Source organism: Chiloscyllium punctatum, chromosome 23 (genome assembly GCF_047496795.1).
Source record: "Chiloscyllium punctatum isolate Juve2018m chromosome 23, sChiPun1.3, whole genome shotgun sequence".
In the NCBI taxonomy this organism is placed as follows: domain Eukaryota; kingdom Metazoa; phylum Chordata; class Chondrichthyes; order Orectolobiformes; family Hemiscylliidae; genus Chiloscyllium; species Chiloscyllium punctatum.
In genome coordinates this window covers 11,222,363-11,240,909 of record NC_092761.1, presented here as the reverse complement: position 1 = coordinate 11,240,909, position 18,547 = coordinate 11,222,363, and the positions used below count along the sequence as shown (strand labels likewise).

General features: G+C 44.9%; 1 long non-coding RNA gene across 2 annotated transcripts in view; it reads right to left on the bottom strand.

The window, feature by feature from the left end:
* LOC140494025 (uncharacterized) overlaps positions 1-18,547 on the bottom strand; it is a 49,741-nt gene that overhangs the window by 18,293 nt on the left and 12,901 nt on the right. For both annotated transcript variants that reach the window (XR_011963838.1, XR_011963839.1), the window contains exons 4-5: positions 17,577-17,681; positions 457-1,029 (exon numbers count right to left, since the gene is read on the bottom strand). This is a non-coding gene — a long non-coding RNA (uncharacterized lncRNA). The remainder of the gene's footprint in view (positions 1-456; positions 1,030-17,576; positions 17,682-18,547) is intronic.

The following is an 18,547-nucleotide window of genomic DNA, read 5'->3' as shown; positions in this document are numbered from 1 at the left end:
AGCAAAATAATGGAATAATGTGTTGATGGTGGGAAAGTTGCTCAGCTGTGTGAGATAACACTTCAGGGTAGGAGAAATGGGAGAAAAATGCTTTACAGCTCACAGAACAAGAACTGAAATTAGTTAAATCAAACCAGAGAGGAAGGAATATTTCCCTGGAGTTTGAGTAACTGAAAAGTGATGGGGTCCGGGAGTAGGCAGGATTTTGTTTAAAGGGCATTTGAAATTTTAAAAACTGTTACATGCAGATAGTTTCGATTCTTTAAGTTTTATTTATTATGGAATAAACTTGTACTTTTAAAAAAAAACAAATTCACAAACCTGGCGTTAAAGACAAATGTTAAATAAAATCCATCAAACTATCCCTCACTGAAAACAGATGTGGAAGTGCAATCTCCTGCAGAATCCCTGCCCTGACTACTTCTTCCTACCTGGGGCCATTGGCTATATGCGTACCTGGGAGATAGCAGCAGGAGAAGGCCATTCGACCTTTGAATCTGGCTCCACCATTCAATGGGAAACAGCTGACCATCCAGATCAGTCTCCTGTTCCTGCTCTGTTCCAATCCCCTTTCATGACTTTACCACGAAGAACTATATTTCAGTCCTCCTTGGGCTTCACTGCCTTATATACCAGTGATGTTGCTGTGTTATTGCTGGGTGTAGGCAGGGGTAATGTGATGGTGCTGCTTCCTGGAGGACACACTCAGCGTCCCTCATCATCCTGCAGTAACATCAACTGGGTTTCAGCAACTAGAGATAGAACCCATTTCCAGGATATGGTCATCACTTGCTCAGCCAGCATTTATTCCCCATCTCTAGGTACCATTGAGAAGATGGTCGTGAGCTGCTGTCTTGAACCATTCGCAGTCCATTTGGCGCAGATAGACCGACAATGCTGGGAGGGAGAGTGTTGCAGGATATTGGTCCAGTGATTCTCCATCTTTGGTTCTTCAAATACTGGTCAACTTAATCACAATCTGCACATGATTTTGAGATTTCAGTCTGCAAATCTTCACCGTCTCGCACCCTGTATAAAGGAATATGCACAGATTAGAAATTCAGAACAGACTATTCTAGTTTCTCTGGAATATCTTTTTCCCCTTTCTTCCCCCGAAGCTGTAACCCTCCAGTCCACTTACTCTCTCCTACCATTCTGACTCTGCTGCCCCTAATGAACACCCTCCCCATTCTCATGGAGTTACTGATAAACAGATCCATGCCATCACTTCCTGTCCCTGGTTAGACTCTGCACCCTTTCTGGGTTCACTTCCTTTCCCTTCAGTTGTTGCAAGACAATAATATAAGAACAGAATGAAACAGACAGAAACAGAAAGGGAGGTGGCACATCCTGGACAGAAGAGGAACCTTAAGTCTGGGAGAATGAGTCAGATTCTTCCTTGTTTCCCATTAGTTTATTCCCAGCATTACAATGAACTGGGGATGGAGAGTGGTCCCACGAGGGTGTAGTGACACTCTGACCCCCCAACTGATCAATACTACAAGCAGATACGTTCCTCCTCTAGCCAATCACAGTGTGAAATACTTTCCCCTAATTACCCCAAAACACGTGCTCCAAAACCTGCCAACATTCTGCACATGTACAGTGCCGGGTTTCCCCACACATGTATTGTCCCTGCCTCAGGGATTGTGGGAGTTTCAGTCCCCATGAAGTCACTGGAGGCCTGTCTCTGGAAAGTGAATGAAATGTGTGGGGTGGAAGGGTGTTATGTATAGGATCCCCATTCAGACAGACAAGGACATATGGCTTGTCACTGGGTTTTACTGAGACATCTGGTTAGACATCCCAATTTCTGACGTAAGGAATATAGATTCAGTCAATTGCAGGGTGGAGGGGTCAATACGGGGAAGCAGTTTTAGGCAGAGGTGGCTCAGTGACTCGCACCTCAGCCTCACAGCTTCAGAGATTCTGGTTTGATTCAACCCTTAGGTGACTGTGTAGAGTTTACACGTTCTCCCAGTGGCTGCATGGTTTTGTTCGGTGTTCCAGTTTCTTCCCAAAGTCCAAAGATGTGCAGGTTAGGTGGATTTGCCATGCTAAACCACAGTGTCCATGCATGTGCAGGTTAAGCCATTAACCATGGGAAATACTGGGAATGGGTGACTCTGAATGGGATGCTCATTATAGGATTGGTGTGGACTCGATGGATGAATACCCTGCTTCTGCACTGTAGGGATTCTATTCTATTCTCATGAAGAAGAATGTACCTATCTCGATGTGTTGTGAATCTGTGGAATTCCCTATTCAAAACGCAGTGGATGCCAAGACAATGAGCAAATTTAATGGACAGATACAGATTTTTAATTTGCAATGAGCTGAAGGGTGAGAGAGACAGAGAGAAGGCGGGAAAATCCAGCTGAGACCGAGGTGAGCTCAATCATCATGGTATTAAATGGTGGAGTTGATTCGAAGGGCTGCATTGCCTCTCCTGTGCCCAGCGCTTATCTTCTTACGGTAATAACTGGAAAGCGGAATCAAAACTCACCAACTTCACCAAAGGAGATTTTCGGAAAATGTCGGATAGTCAAGTGGAATAGTATTCAAAACTGAGATAGTGAGGAAGTGTGTAGAAGATAATGATTTTGCAATTTTAAACTGAGGGGTAACAGTGATTTATGGTTATAGACTGTGTGGTACATTCACACTGTCCAGAATACTGTTTTGTGAATATCTATTCTGCAATTTATTACAAAGCCAAGGTCACTGATAATGAAAACCAAAACACCCAGGAAACATCGCCTCACCTCGTAATCTAACAAAAGACGCGTGATATATCTGGTTGAATTTAGAACACAGATGGAAAGCGGGTAGATTAAATCCAGTACTAAGATCCTGTGCTTAAACAAAGAAGACTACAATAGGACGAGGCAGGAGTTGGTAATGTAGACTGGGAGCAAAGACTTTACGGTGAGATAGTTTACAGATAGTGGAGGAATATCAAAGTAATTTTTCGAAGTGCTCAGCAAAAGTATATATCAGTGAAAAGGAAGGACTGTCGGAAAAGGAGTAATCTGCCGGGGGTGTCTAAGGAAATAAGGGAGTCTATCAAATTGAAATAGAAGGCATACAAATTGGCAAAACCAAGGAGAAATTAGGAGATTAGAAAAACTTCAAAGGTCAACTGAAAGCTTAATGGGATTGGGTATAAATAGTGATGAGTAGCTATGCCCAGGGCCAGAATAGCAGTTTACACTGTTAGAGGGAAACCTATTGTTTGGGGAACATATGGCCTCTGTAATTGTTGAAGCATTTAACAGTTACCAGAGAGATAATCCTGATCAAATTAAAAATCACAGCACACCCCAAAAACTTGTACTTCCAAATAAACCTGTCGGACTATAACCTGGTGTTGTGTGGTTTTTAACTTTGCCCACCCCACCCCAACTCCGGCTCCTCCACATCAGAATCCTGACAGACAGCCCCACTGAAACTGAAGCGCCTGTCAGGTACTTGAGGGAGCCACGGGGGGTGTGGGGGGATGGGGTGGAGTGGTGTGTGGTTTAACCACAGAGTTGAACTGAACTAGAATTTTTAACTGTTGTTGCCATGGAGATAATCCTGAGAGACAGTCTCTATGTAAAGTCACAAATCACAAAGGTAGAAGAATGGGAGCCGTACATCGGACCTGATGCTGCCTAAAGGCGTTTTGCACGAAAAATACCCAGGTAACGACCACGTCTCATCAATAAATACTCAAAGAAGACCTCTCAGAGTTCTGTGCCTTGTAATTCCTATCCAGCAGGGTTCAGGAAGATGAGTACACAGCAGTCAGTCTTCACAATGGAGGATACGAAGAACATGCCAGTAATTGATAAGGAGACTGAGGAAGGTGAGGAACTAGATAATAACCATTATCGTGAAAGAGTTAGAGCTGGGCAAGCTAATGGAGCTAAAGGTACACAAGTCTCATTGCCCTGATGGAATACATCCCAGGATACCAACAGAGTTAGGGGGACAAATAGCAAATGCACTTACTTACTGCATCCTACAGCAGAGACAGGCCCTTTGGCCCAAAATGGCCCATGCCGATCAGAATGCCCATCCATGCTAACCCCATTTCCCTGCACTTGGCCCACCTTCCTCTGAAACTTTGCTATCCATGTATTTGTCCATGTTTTTACATGTTGTTAGTGTACCCGCCTCAACCACTTCCACTGGCAGCTCATTCCATATGCGTACCACCCTCTGTATAAAACAGTTGCCCCTTAGCTTCCCTTTTATTCTTTCTCCTCTAACCTTAAACTGATGCCCTCCAGTCCTTGGTTCCTTGGGAAAAAGACTGAGTGCATTCACCTTACCCACGCCTCGCATGATCTTATACACTTCTATAAAATATTCCCCCTTGGTTTCCTCTGCTCTAAACAAAAAAGCCCTCACTTGTCCAACCTCTCCCTGTAACTCAGATCCCTGAGCCCTGGCATCACCCTTGTAAATTTCTTCTGCACCTTTTTCAGTTTAATAACTGAACAATAATAGTTTAATAACATTGCGTTCATCACTTTTCCAGTGTTTCCCCATGGCGCTGGAACAGACATGACAACGCCAATGGATTACAATCAATGATCAATAACTTACCCCGTTACAACAATCCCATTTTCATAGCTTTTTCCATGATGCAGGTATCCTTTTGTCTTTCTGGTTTCATGGTTAATTGCCCTCATACAAAACCAATCTATGGCTTACCTCTTCCAGGGAAATGTGCCATGATTTTTTAGACTTTCAAGAACCAATGAAATCTCTCTCCACAATCCCCACGCTAACATAGACTTCACTGTCTCAGTACTTTTTTCCCCAATCACACTGAGATTTGAAATATTCGCCCACGGACAGAATGCACCACCTTTCCATCCAGATGAAAAGGCCAATGATATTCAGATCAGCACGGATCAAGTAACTATCAAAACTGAACATGAAGTTCAATTTGAATTTCTCAACTGCAAATCCCCCCTTTCAGTACTCTACAGCAGTGAAAACAGAAAGTGCTGGAAATCCTTAGCAGGTCTGGCAGCATCTGAAACGCTGACAGATGCAGGAAACATTGCAGCCTTGAAGAAGTGGTTAGATTATCACACCAGGCATGTGCGCTTGGTGGCCAGTATGTAGAAGATGGGGACATTGTGTTCAACAGTTTTATACCAGAGACTCTGACCTCATTTGATTCCATGTTTCTCTGCGATTCCCTCTTTTTCGGAAGTAGGCAGGAGTGGGAAGCAGTGGAGAATGTAAATGATGGGTGACCTTCCCAGTGAGAGGATTCGTGTACAGGAGCAGGGATCCCTTTCTGGAAGGGCCTTGGTGAGACCACACCTGAAGTACAGTGTATACCTTTGTTCCCCTTTCGCAAGGAAGGCTCTCCTGGTTATTGAGACAGTAAAGTAGGGTCACCAGCCTGAGTCCTGGGATGTGGAGATAGTTATGGGCTGCAGATGCTGGAAGTCAGAGTTTATACAATGTGGATCTGGGGAAGTGCAGCAGGTCAGGATGGTTGATGTTTTGGGTCGGAACCCTTTGTCAGCCCTGATGAATAGTCTTGACCTGAAACGTCACCTTTCCAGCCCCATCTTATTCACGCTGGTCATCAAGCACCTATTAATTCTCGTCCCACGTTCTGGCACTCAGCGTGTAACCGTTATTGTAGTGCCTGGTGTGATCATCTCAACACTTCTTCAAGGCTGCAATGTTTCCTGCATCTGTCACCATTTCGGATGCTGCCCGACCTGCTGAGGATCTCCAGCACTTTTTGTTTTTATTGTGGATTTCCCCCATTTTGCTCAAGCACTTCGAGTCAGAGAGCTGTACAGCTCCATATTTTGCTGACTATAATTCCTGGGATGTCAGGACTGATGGATGAAGAGGGACTCAATCTTCATTTCATCCTCCTTTCCTTTGGCTTTCTGAGCTGCTGACTACATCACTAATCTTCTACCTCCCATTCCCTGTCCTGAATCTGACCCATCTAAGCCTACACTTTAGTTCCCATCCCCCTGTTAGACTCGTTAAAACGACACCAATGGGACTGGCAAAACACTCCACCAGGAGATTTCTCCGAGCTTGCCCAGGGGTAACCGGTCAGGCTGGTACAGGACCCACCCAGAAACGGTCCCAGTGCCGGAAGAATCTAAACCCTTCTCTGGTCCAACATTTCGCCAGTCACACGTCCAACTGATCTGTCCTCTTATTCCTGCTCTCACGAGCACATGGCACTGTGAGTAAGTCTGACATTATTTTATTTCAGGAGCTACATTTTACTGTATCCCTGATCTCCCTATATCCAGCTTTCAGGATCTCATCCCTTTGTTAAGTGATGTCATTGGTATCGGTGTGTTCCACAACCACTGACTTTACCCTCCAGCTGCTCCATGATAATCGCGGATCCTGGCACCAGGGAGGTAACATACCATCCTGGATTCATGTCTGTGGCCACAGAAGTGCCAGCCTGTACCCCTGACCATTGAATCCCCTGTCACTATAGCCCTGCCACTGTCTTTCCTCCGGTTCTGTACAGCAGAGCTATCTGTGGTATCATGAACCTGGCTGTTGCTGATTTCCCGAGAAGCCACTCCACGCATTCACCCCCAACAGAATCCCAAGCAGGATTCAGTATCTTTTTGAGAAGTGCATGATCACTGGGGATTCCTGCACTGCCTTCTTGAGCCTTTTATTTGGTTTGATGGTCACCCATTCTCTTTCTGCCTGTGTAACCCTCACCTACAGTGTGACAAACTCACTAAACGTGCTGTCCATAATATTCTCAGATGACTCCACAATGAGTCCACTCATAACTCCAGGTCTGAAAAGCAGTTTCCCAGCAGCTGTAGGTGGGCCCACTTCCTGCACACATAGCCATCAGGGACACTGAAAGTATCCCTTATTTCCCACATTGTACAAGAGGAGCACACCACAGGTCTGAGGGCTCCTGTCACAACGTCTCTCTAGATTCAGCTAATTACTCCCATTAAGAGAATTTAAAAGAACTTTCAACCTTCCTTCACTTCAAACATTTCCATTATACATCAAAAGCCCCGATCTTTATTTAAGCTCATACATCATATTTCAAAAACTTAACAAATACTCTGCAGATATCACTTACAAATTGGCTGTTCCCATTGGGACCATGTGAATTTCTCAATGGCCTGAACTAAACCAGAGTTTCAGCTTCAACTTCTCCCTGTCTCACCTCCCTCTGTTTACACCCAACTCCAAAACGCACTCATTAAGTCAAGCAACACTCAGTGCAGCCCTGTCATTTTCATTGTCTGCTCACACCTACACTGCCCTCAGCATCCTGTCCTGTCCCTATGCATCGCAATGGGAGCTCAGGAACTGCATCTCATCTTTCAGCTCAGCCCTTTGTAACCCCAGCGTCAACATGGACCTCAGCAATTTCTGGATGAACAGACAGTTGTCAGAACCTGGAACATTCCACCTGAAAATGTGCTGGAATTTGAGTTCACAAAGAATTTTAATGAGAATTTTGCAGGGAGTTGAAAATTAGGAGTTTACAGGTTAACATCATGAAGTGAGTGATTGGGACTAAATCTGACAGTTCCTGCAAAGAGACTAGGTATAATTTAGATAATTCTGTGCTCCCACTCAGGCCAAATCGCCCATGGGGGATTCAACCACAAATGTGAACATCTTTCTGCATTTTGCTTTACAAAAGTATTGAAGATATTTTACCAGAGACAGAACAGACAACCCTTTCTCCTTCCACAGTAAAATGCTCATGATATTCAGAGCCTGATGACTCCGCTGAGTGCAGAAATCTGCTTTTTTGAAATCCCGTCCTCAATTATTCTCATTTAATATCCCATAAAGAGAATTCACAAAACAAATCTCAGCCAGTGCAGGATGAATTGGAAAGACAAATATTTCTCCGGTATGTGTCTGATGTGTAAATGCTCCTCTTTCAAATCACCCCTCCCCCACCCAGGAAGAGGACATGTCCATGCACCTTGCTGTACCGTGCCCCCAGTAAAAATGGCGGCCATAACCCAGGACCTATCACTGACTGAGGCCCACAACCGTTTTCCCATTTGCTGTAAACATGGGACCAAGAGTTTCTAATTCAGGACTAACACCCTGTACAGACGTGTAAATAAAACCTCCCAGTCTAAACTGAATCATTTTCTCCCGGTTTCCGCTGCCAATCCCCCTTCCCAGTTTCCGGCTCCTGCACACAACAAGGGCCATTCCGGGTCCAGTAACCCTTCCTCAGAACCGATGGCAGCTGGGAAAATTAGACTCCCGACAGTGTGGAAACAGGCCATTCGGTCCAACAAATCCACACTGCCCCTCTGAAGAGTATCCCACCCAGACCCATTCTGCTACTCTGTTACTCTAAATTTCTCCTGAACAACTCACCTCACCTACACATCCCTGAACACGACGGGAAATTTAGCTTGGTCAATTCACCCAACCTACACATCTTTGGACTGCAGGAGATAGGGGTAAAAGAGTAAATAATAGGTGGGATGGAGCGACCCTTCAACAACTTGTCAACATTTACTCATCTCCTCTCCCCGACCTTATCTCAGATCCAACCCTCCAACTTTTCACCGCCCTCAAACTGTCCCATCTGTCCATCTTCCTTCCCAAATATCCACTCCACCCTCTCACCATTACCTCCACCTGCATTTCCCTATTGCCTTCCCAACGACCTTCCCACCAGCCCTACACACCCATCCTATTATCTGTCCTCTTCCCCACCCTCACATTCCTGAAGAAGTGCTTAGGCCCAATATGTCAACTCGCCTGCTCCTTGCATACTACCTGACCTGCTGTGCACATCCAGCGCCACACTTTAACACAAGCTGGAAGAACATCACCTCATCTTGTACCTGGGGACCCTTCAGCCCTCTGGCCTCAATATTGGATTCCATAATTTTAAGTCCTAAGCCTCCTACGTACTAGTGTCCTAGCCCCCATCCCATAGACCAGGCCCTGTTATTACATCGCCTGCAATTACACACTACCTATGGTTAGTCACTAACAGTCTCCATAAACAGCTATTCACCCTCCCCCAGCCAGATCGTTATGCACTCATTTGTCCAACTGCTCCCATCACGTTCTTTGGAATCTATCACCACCTATCATTTACACCTTAAACCCTACCTTCTGCATATAAACCAACATTGTTTCTCAGGAACATCAGTTCTGACAAAGGGTCATTGGATCAGAAATGTTAACTTTGACTTCTCTTCACAGATGCTGCCAGACCTGCTGAGCATTTTCAGGATCTTCTGGTTGTTGTTTCTGATTCACAGCATCCGCAATTCCTTTGGTTTTCATTTACTGGGAGTTTATAATTCAGGTCTAGCAGCCTGCATCGTGGGTTTATCAACCCACCTAGTACACAAACTCAATTTCTCTCCCAGTCTCTGCTGTCTCTCCCACTCTCTTCACACTCACTGGGTCCCCCCTCACAGTGACATTGCACCTGCACAGCTCATGGTCACGTGTTGGCCTGCTGGCCACACCCCTCATTCACTCCCATTGGCGGGAGGATTACACCAACTCCCCTATTGGTCTGAAGCTGCCATCAATCAGCCGGGTCCCTTTGTGACTTGAGTGGTAGGAGGCTGAGGGGTGACCTCAGAGGTTTATAAAATCATGAGGGGCCTGGATGGGATACAGAGACAAGGCCTTTTCCCTGGGGTTAGGAAGTCCAGAACGAGGGGGCATAGGTTTAAGGTGAGAGGAGAATGATATAAAAGAGACCCAAGGGGCAACTTTTTTCATGTGCGTGTATGGAATCTACTGTCAGGGAAGTGGTGACAGCTGGTATAGTTCCACCATTTGAAAGGCAGCTGGATGGGTATATGAATGGGAAGGGCGTAGAGTGATATGGGCTAACTGCTGTCACATAGGACTAGATTAGATTGGGATATCTGGTCGGTGTGGACAGGTTTGACTAAAGGGGCTGTTTCCTTGCTGTACATGACTGTGGCTCTGCCCTGGGATGAGCTTCATCATTCAGTGAATGGGGCAGTATCACAGAGCCCAGGGCCTGGGGGTTATTCAGCCCATTGGGGCTGTACTCTCTCCATCTGGAGATGCTGCCAATCTGCCCTTTCTCCACTCCCATTTACCAGTAGCCCTCCACATTTATCCTCAAATAGTTAAATTCCAAATCTTTTTTGAAAATAACAAAAGCTGCATCTAGCTGTGGTTCAAGCATTTCCAGATGCTCAGAACCTACTGAGTAAAATAACCTTCACATTTTTAACCTGCATTATTTGCCAATTACCTGAAAGTAGTTACTAAAAATTGTGACAATAAATTCTCTCAGTGTTTCTGTAAATTAAATATCCTGGAAACAAATCTGTTTCTGGTTGAAATGACTGATTAAGCTTCTCAGCTCCAAGGAGAATTGTCAGGTCTTTTGCTAGCTCTCCATAAAAGAGAAATCTATCTTAATTTGAATTTATTAGTGTCATAGAGATGCACAGCACAGAAACAGACACTTGGGTCCAACTAGTCAATGCCGCCCAGATATCCTAAATTAATCTCGTCCCATTTGCCAACACTCGGCCCATATCCTTCTAAACGTTTCCTAAACACGTACCCAATCAGATGCCTTTTAAATGTAATCCTACCAGCCTCCACACTTCCTCTGGCAGCTCATTCCATACACGTACCATATTCAGCTTGAAAACATTGCTCTTTAGATCGCATTTAAATCTTTTCCCTCACACCTCACGTCTGTGCTCTCTGGTTTTGGACTCCCCTAACCTGGGAATAAGACCTTGGCTCTTCACCCTAACCATGTCCTTCACGATTTATCAACCTCGAAGGTCACCTCTCAGCATCCGATGCTCCAGTGAAAACAGCCCGAGCCTATTCAGCCTCTCTGTATGGGTCAAACCCTCAACCCTAGAAACATCTTTGCACACCTTTTCTGAATCCTTTCATGTTTTATTATATCATTCCGATAGCAGGGAGCCTAGGACTAAAATCAGAATTCCAGAAATGGCTGAATCAATATCCTGTACAGCTGCAAAATAATGTCGCAACTCCTATACATAATGCACAGACCAATAAATGCAAGTTAACCAAATGCCTTCTTCACCACCCTGCCTATTGCACTTTCAAAGAACTATGAACCTGCACCTCAACATCTCTTTGTTCAGCAACACTCCCCAGGCCCTTCCCTGATTTGTTTTTCCAAAATGCAGCACCTCACATTTATCTGAATTACACTCCATCTGCCACTCCTCAGCCCAGTTGTTTGAAGTCTCATTGTTCTCTGAGGTTACTTTCTTCCCTGTCCACTGCATCTCCAATTTTGGTGTCTCTGTAAAGTCACTAATCATAGCTCCTATATTCACATAGAAATCATTTATATAAATGATGAAAAGCAGTGGACCCAACACCAATCCTTACACCATATTGCTCATCACAGATCTCCAGTCCGAAAAGCAACCCTTCACCACTATCCTCTGTCTCCAATTTTCCAGCCAATTTTGTATAATTTGTTAACCAGTCTGTTATGTTGAACCTTGTTGAACGTCTTTCTGAAGACCAAGTTAGTGATTTCCATGCACAAAGCCATGCTGACTATCCCTAATTATTTCTTGCCTTGCCAATTACATCCAAATCCTGTCCCTGAGAACCCTTCCAGCAACTTGCCTGACTTCAGGCTCATCGGTGTATTGTTCCCTGGACTTTCCTCATCACCTTTCTCAAATAATGGCACCCGTCTTACAGCACATCACCTGTGGTTATTGGTGATACAAATATCTCAGCGAGGGGCCCGGCAATCACTTCCCTAACTTCCCACAAAGTTCTGGGACACACCTGATCAGGTCCCAGGGATTTATTCAGCTTTATGTATTATAAGATATCCAGTACCTCATTCTCTGTAATATGGACACTTGTCAAGTTATCCCGATTTATTTTTCCAAACTGTCTCACTTCCACATCCTCTAAGTAAAAGCTGACATGAAATCCTCCCACCCCCGATGGTTCCACAGACAGCCTTGCTGATCTTGGAGGGTCCCTAATCTCTTCCTGGTTACTCTTTTGTCCGAGGTGTATTTGTAGAATCTCTTTGGGTTCTCCCTTAAACCTATTTCCCAAAGCTATCTCATGTCCCCTTTTAGCCCTCATGGTTTCCCCCGACTATACTCCTACTGCCCTTTTACTCCTGGAGGGATTCACGCAAACCCTGTAACTGCCATATCCCTCCTTCATTTTCTTGACCAGGCCCTCAATTTCTCTCGACAGGCAGCATTCCTTACACCTCCCAGCCTTGGCCTTAACAGGAACATACTGTCTGTGTACTCTCGTTGTTGCAGGCCTATGGATGCAATGGCAGATGAGGACATAGAAGCATTCTCAGTAAAGAGGTGGTGTTGGGAAAGATAACAGCCGAAAGGTAGATGGGTCGTCTGGCCGTGATGGAGTGCATCCCAGGAGACTATAACAGATGGCAGAGGCTAAATAGCAAACGCACTCGTGATAATTCACTAAAATGTGCTGGACTCTGGGACGGTTCTGACAGATTAGATAGCTGCAGATGTGATGCCAATATTTTTAAATGGACCTGTTAGCATAACATCTGTAGTGGGGGAAATGCTCGATCTCTCAAGGAAGAAATAGTGAGCTATCTGGATAGAAATTGTCTCAGAGCAGACACAGCATCGATTCATGAAAGGTAGACAACACTAAGCTGAGTGGTAGAGCAATGTGTGCAGAGGCCACTGTAAGTCTGCAGAGGGATACGGATAGGTTAAGTGAGTGGGTAAGGGTCGAACAGATGGAGGACAATGTTGGGAAATGTGAGGTCCTCCATTTTGGTCGGACTAACAGCTAACTGATGAAATGGTGAAAACTTGCAGCAGGCTGCTGTACAGAGGGAGCTGGGTTTTCTTGTGCATGATTCACAGGAAGTTGGTTTGCAGGTGCAGCAGGTAAATAAGACAGTGAAGGGAATATTGTCCTTCATTGCTAGAGGGATGGTTATGCTGCAGCTGTACAGGGTGCTGGAGAGGCCACACCTGGAGTACTGTGTACAGGTTTGGTATCCTTAGTTCAGGAAGGATGTACTGGCACTGGAGAGGGTGCAGTGGAGGATCACTAGTTTGAGTCAGGATTTCAGAGGGTTGGCGTATACAGAGAGATTGAGAAAACTAGTTCTATACTCATTGGAATTTCGAAGTATCGGGGGGTTGGATAGGAAAAAAATTGAAATTATTAAGGGAGTAGATAAACTTGAAGCAGGGAGGTGATTTCCACTGGGGACAGAGCAAAATAGGGAGCAGAGAGTCAAAATAAGGGGATATCAGATTTAGGACTGAGATCAGGATGGACTTCTTCAGATAAATCTGTGAATCTGTGGAATTTGCTGCTGAGTGCAGCAGTTGACGTTATCAACTTGACTATCGTTAGGTCAAAAGGTAGATTTGTGAACAGGAAAGGAATTAAGGGTTATGGTGAGAGAACAGGAAAGTGGAGCTGAGGCCATGAAAAGATCAGTCCTGATCTTATTGAATGGCAGAGCAGGCTTGAGGGGCCAGGTAGCCTACTCCTGCTCCTCTTCCTTCTGTTCTTTTGTTCCCACTTTCCAGCTGTCCCTTTACCTGGGAATAGCAAAGAAATATTGAAGGTTCTCGCCTTGTACCGTCAAAATTCGCCTTTGTCCAATTTAGAACACCGTTTAGATCTGGTTTATTATTTTCTGTAACTATTTTAAAACTAGTAGAATTATCAGAGAATCCTGAGTGTGGAAGCAGGCCATTCGGCCCATCACATCCACACTGACCCTCAAAGCCTCCTACCTTAAACCTGTAACGCTGCATTTCCCACGGCTAATCCACCTAGCCTGCACATCCCTGAACAATATGGCCAATTCAGCCTGGAATATCCACCCAACCTGTATATCTTTAGATAGTGGGAGGAAACCACAGCAAACAGACGAAACCCACGCAGGTAATAACAACAAGGTGATCATCCCTTTCTTATTTCCCAGGTCAACCTAAGTAACTTCGCTGGACGTAATCTCAGAATATCCTCCCTCAGCACAACTGTAATGCTACCCCTAATCAAAAAGGCCACTCCGCCCCCTCTCATGTCCCCCTTTCTATCCTTCCTCTTGCATCGATACCCTGGAACATTACGCTGCCAGTCCTACCCATCTCTGAGCAACGTTTCTGTAATACTCATGATATCCCAGTGCCACATTCAAAACCATACCCTGAGCCCATCTGCCTTCCCTGTCAGGCCTCTTGCATTGAAGTAAATGCAGTGTAACTTGTCAGTTCTACCTGGTTCTGTGCCTTGCCCTTGCCTGCCTTGACCGCCTGACTTCTGAACTGTACCAGCCTCAGACTTACCTCTTTTCTCACTATCTCTTTGAGTTTACCCACACTCCCTCACTGGTTTAATGACTCCTGAGTAGCACGAGCAAATCTCCCTGCTTGGATATCAGACACCTTCCAATTCAGGTACAATCCATCCTTCTTATGCACATCAACTCTACTCAAGAGGAGATTACAATGATCAAAACATGTGAATCCTTCTGCCCTACACCAGCTCCTTAGCCAATCATTCATCTCCTCCATCCTGCTATTCCTAGTCTCACGAGCATGGAGCACCTGGAGTAATCCACATATTATGACCGAGGACCTGGTTTATTATACTCCAGGCTAATTTGCTATATTCTCTCATCAGGCCATTTATCTTTTCCCCTTCCTTTTTCATTGGTACCAATGTACAATGACCTCCCACTGGTCATTCTTTCCTTTGAGAATATTCTGCTACCTGTCCGAAACATCCTTGACCCTGGCACCAGGGAAGTATCACCCCATTCTGATGTCTCACTGTTAGCTGCAGAAACAGCAGTCTGTGCCCGACTAGAAAGTCCCTTATCATCCTTGAGCGTTTGGAATCTGATAGACCTCTCATTATAGTGGAGCCAATCTCAGTAACAGTAACTTGGCTGTCAGTGCAACATTCCCTGGAAGTCTATAACAACCTACATTATCCAAAACAGTAAACATGTTTGAGATGGGGATAGCCACAGGAGACTCATGGCTGAAAAAATGTGTTGTTGGAAAAGCGCAGCAGGTCAGGCTGCATTAAAGGAGCAGGAGAATTGACGTTTCTGGCACAAGCCCTTCTTATGCTCGAAACGTCGATTCTCCTGCTCCTTGGATGCTGCCTGACCTGCTGCGCTTTTCCAGCAAAACATTTTTCAGCTCTGTTCTCCAGCATCTGCAGTCCTCACTTTCTCCACAGGAGACTCCTGCTCTACCTACCTCCCTCTCCTACCTTTCCGAGAGGTAACCCATCTACCTGACTGTATCGGCAGTTTTCCGGCCTGAAACTGCCACCTATCACACATCCTGACTCTTGTAAATTCTTCATTACCATTAAGTACTGCTCCATCTGATCCATGTGATCCAAGAGGACTTGCATCACTTCCTGCAGGCTATCATCAGGATCATTCAAACTCCCCCTACTCTCCTCCAGGAAGTGCACATCACTGTACGAATGGCCATCTCTGCACCTTAATCTGTAGATCCAGAAAAAGGCAGAGTCTTACAGCTTTACAAAAGACTACTCTCGAATACATTGGTACCTGTATTTTATATTTAAAACATTCAACCAAAAGATCATAACAGAGGCATTTAAACTAGTAAACACTCACCCTACTGAATGTTTTACTTTTTACAATCCGCAACAGAGTAAGATTTACCTTTTAAGAGACTGAAACCCACTGAGCTGATCCCCGGCTGCGAGTCACAGACATACAGCACGGAAACAGACCCTTCAATCAAACTCGTCCATACCGACCAGATATCCGAACCTAATCTCGTCCTATTTGCCAGCACTTGGTCGATATCCCTCTAAACCCTTCCTATTCATATACCCATTCAGAAGCCTAATAAATGATGCAATTGTACCAGCCTTCACAACTCCCTCTGGCAGCTCATTCCATAAACGCACCACTGTCGCATGAAAAAGTTGGCCCTTAGGTCCCTTTTATATCTTTCCCCTCTCGCGCTAAATCTATGCCCCCTCGTTCTGGACTCCCCCACTCCAGTGAAAATACCTTGTCTATCTATCCGATCCATGCTCATGATTTTATAAATCTCGGAGATCACGCCTCAGCCTCTGACACTCCAGGGAAAACAGCCCCAGCCTGTACAGCCTCTCCCTATATCTCAAACCCTCCAACCCTGGCAATATCCTTATAAATCTTCTGTGAACCTTTCTAGTTACACAACATCCTTCTGACAGGTGGAGAACAGAATTGCGCAGAATATTGCAAGAGTGGCCAAACCAATGTCCTGAACAGCCGCAACATGACCTCCCAACTCTCTTACTCAATACTCTGGCCAATAAAAGAAATCATACCAAACACCTTCACAATCCTATCTACCTGCGCCTCTACTTTCAAGGAGCTATGAACCTGCACAACAAGGTCTCTTTGTTCAGCAACACTCCCCAGGACCTGACCATGATGTGTATCAGTCCTGCTAAGCTTTGCTTTTCCAAAATAGAGCACCTCGCACTTATCTGAATTGAACTCCATCTGCCACTTCTCAGCCCATTTGCCCATCTGATCAAAATCCCATTGAAATCTGAGGTAACCTTCTTCACTGTCCACTACACCTCCAATTTTGATGCCATCTACAAACTTACTAACAATACCTCCTGTGTTCACATCCAAATCATTTATATAAATGATGAGAGGTAGTGGACCCAGCACCGATCCTTGTGGCACTCCACTAGTCACAGGCCTCCAATCTGAAAAATAATCATCCATCACCACCACCCTATGTCTTCTGCCTTTGAGCCAGATCTATATCCAAATGGCTACTTCCATGAGATCTAACCTTGCTAACCAGTCTCCCATGGGGAACCTTGTCGAATGCCTTACTGAAGTCCATATAGATCACATCTACTACTCTTCTCTCATCAATCCTCTTTGTTACTTCTTAAAAACCAGATCAAGTATGTGACACATGATTTCCCATGCAGAAAGTTATGCTGACTATCCCTAATCAGTCCGTGCTTTTCCAAATACACACAAATCCTATCGCTCAGGGCTCCCTCCAACACCTAGTCTAGCACAGCGTCTGTAGTTCCCTGGCTTGTCCAAACCACCTTCGTTAAATAGTAGCACCATATTAACCAACCCGCAGTCTTCTGACACCTCAGCTGTGACTATCAATAATACAAAAATCTCAGCAAGAGGCCCAGAAATCACTTCCATCGCTTCCTACAGAATTTTTTGGATACACCTGATCAAAGCCTGGGGATAGATCCACCTTTATGCATTTCCAGACATCCAGAACTCTGCAGTATGGACATTTTTCAAGATGTAACCATTTATTTCCCCACATTTTACATCTCCCGTGTCCTTCTCCACAGTAAATACTGATGCAAAATATTGCATCTTGATAAAACAAACAAGGGCAGGACTTACACTAATTAAAAGTAAGGCTTTGAGTAGTGATATGGAACAAAGAGACCGAGGGGTTCAGGTTTTCTTAGTCTGTGTCACATGTAGACAGGGTGGTTAAGAAGGTGGTTAGCACACTTACCTTCATTGCTCAGACCTCTGAGTACCGGAGTTGGGAATTTAGGTTGAGGCTGTACAGGATGTTGGGGAGGCCTCTTCTGGAATACTGCGTCCAGTTCTGGTTGTGCTGTTATAGGAAGGATATTATTAAATCGGAGCGGATTCGGAAGAGACTAACCGGGATGTTGCTGTGAATGGAGGGATTGTGTCACAAGGAGAAGCTGGATAGGCTGGGATGCTTTTTCACTCAAGCGTGTAAGAGGTGGTGGGGGGGGGGTGGAATTCAAGACCTGGGTGCATACAATTTGAAAATAGATGAGAAAGGTTTGAAAAACTAATTGGGGATTTGTTTTTACTTTTACATGTGTGAAGTGAACTCCCAGAAAAAGAGGCAGCTGTGAATACAATTACAATGTTTAAAAGACATTTAGACAAGTCCATAAATAGGAAATGTTTGGATGAATGTGGACCAAGCGGAGGGAGGGGCGATTAGATTAGTTGGGAATTATGGTCGACACGGACTGGTTTAACCACAGGGTCTGTTACTATGCTGTATCACTTTATGACTAATTCTCGCTATCTCTGTGAATTCCTCCATCCTCACAACTCCCCAGATCTCTGTCACCTCATCCAGACTTAACTCTTCCTTATCTCTAGAAGTCCTCTCTAGCCTCAGAACCATCACTATCTCTGGTATCACAAACATGTCAATCTCTATAACATCCTCCAATCTCCTCCTGTCTCATCACCCTCACGATCTCTAATTTTGCCAACCCCCACAAATCTCTCCTTCTCCACAATAAACACTGATGCCACACGTTTAGTATCCCCCCAACAACCCCATCTCCTGCGTCTTCACACATAGGCTGCCTTGCTGATCTTTGAGGTGGCCTATTCTCTCTCTAGTGACCCATTTGCTCTTAATGTATTTCTAAAAACCCTTTCCCTATTCGCCAAAGCGGTGTCCTGTCCCCTTTTAGCCTTACTGATTTT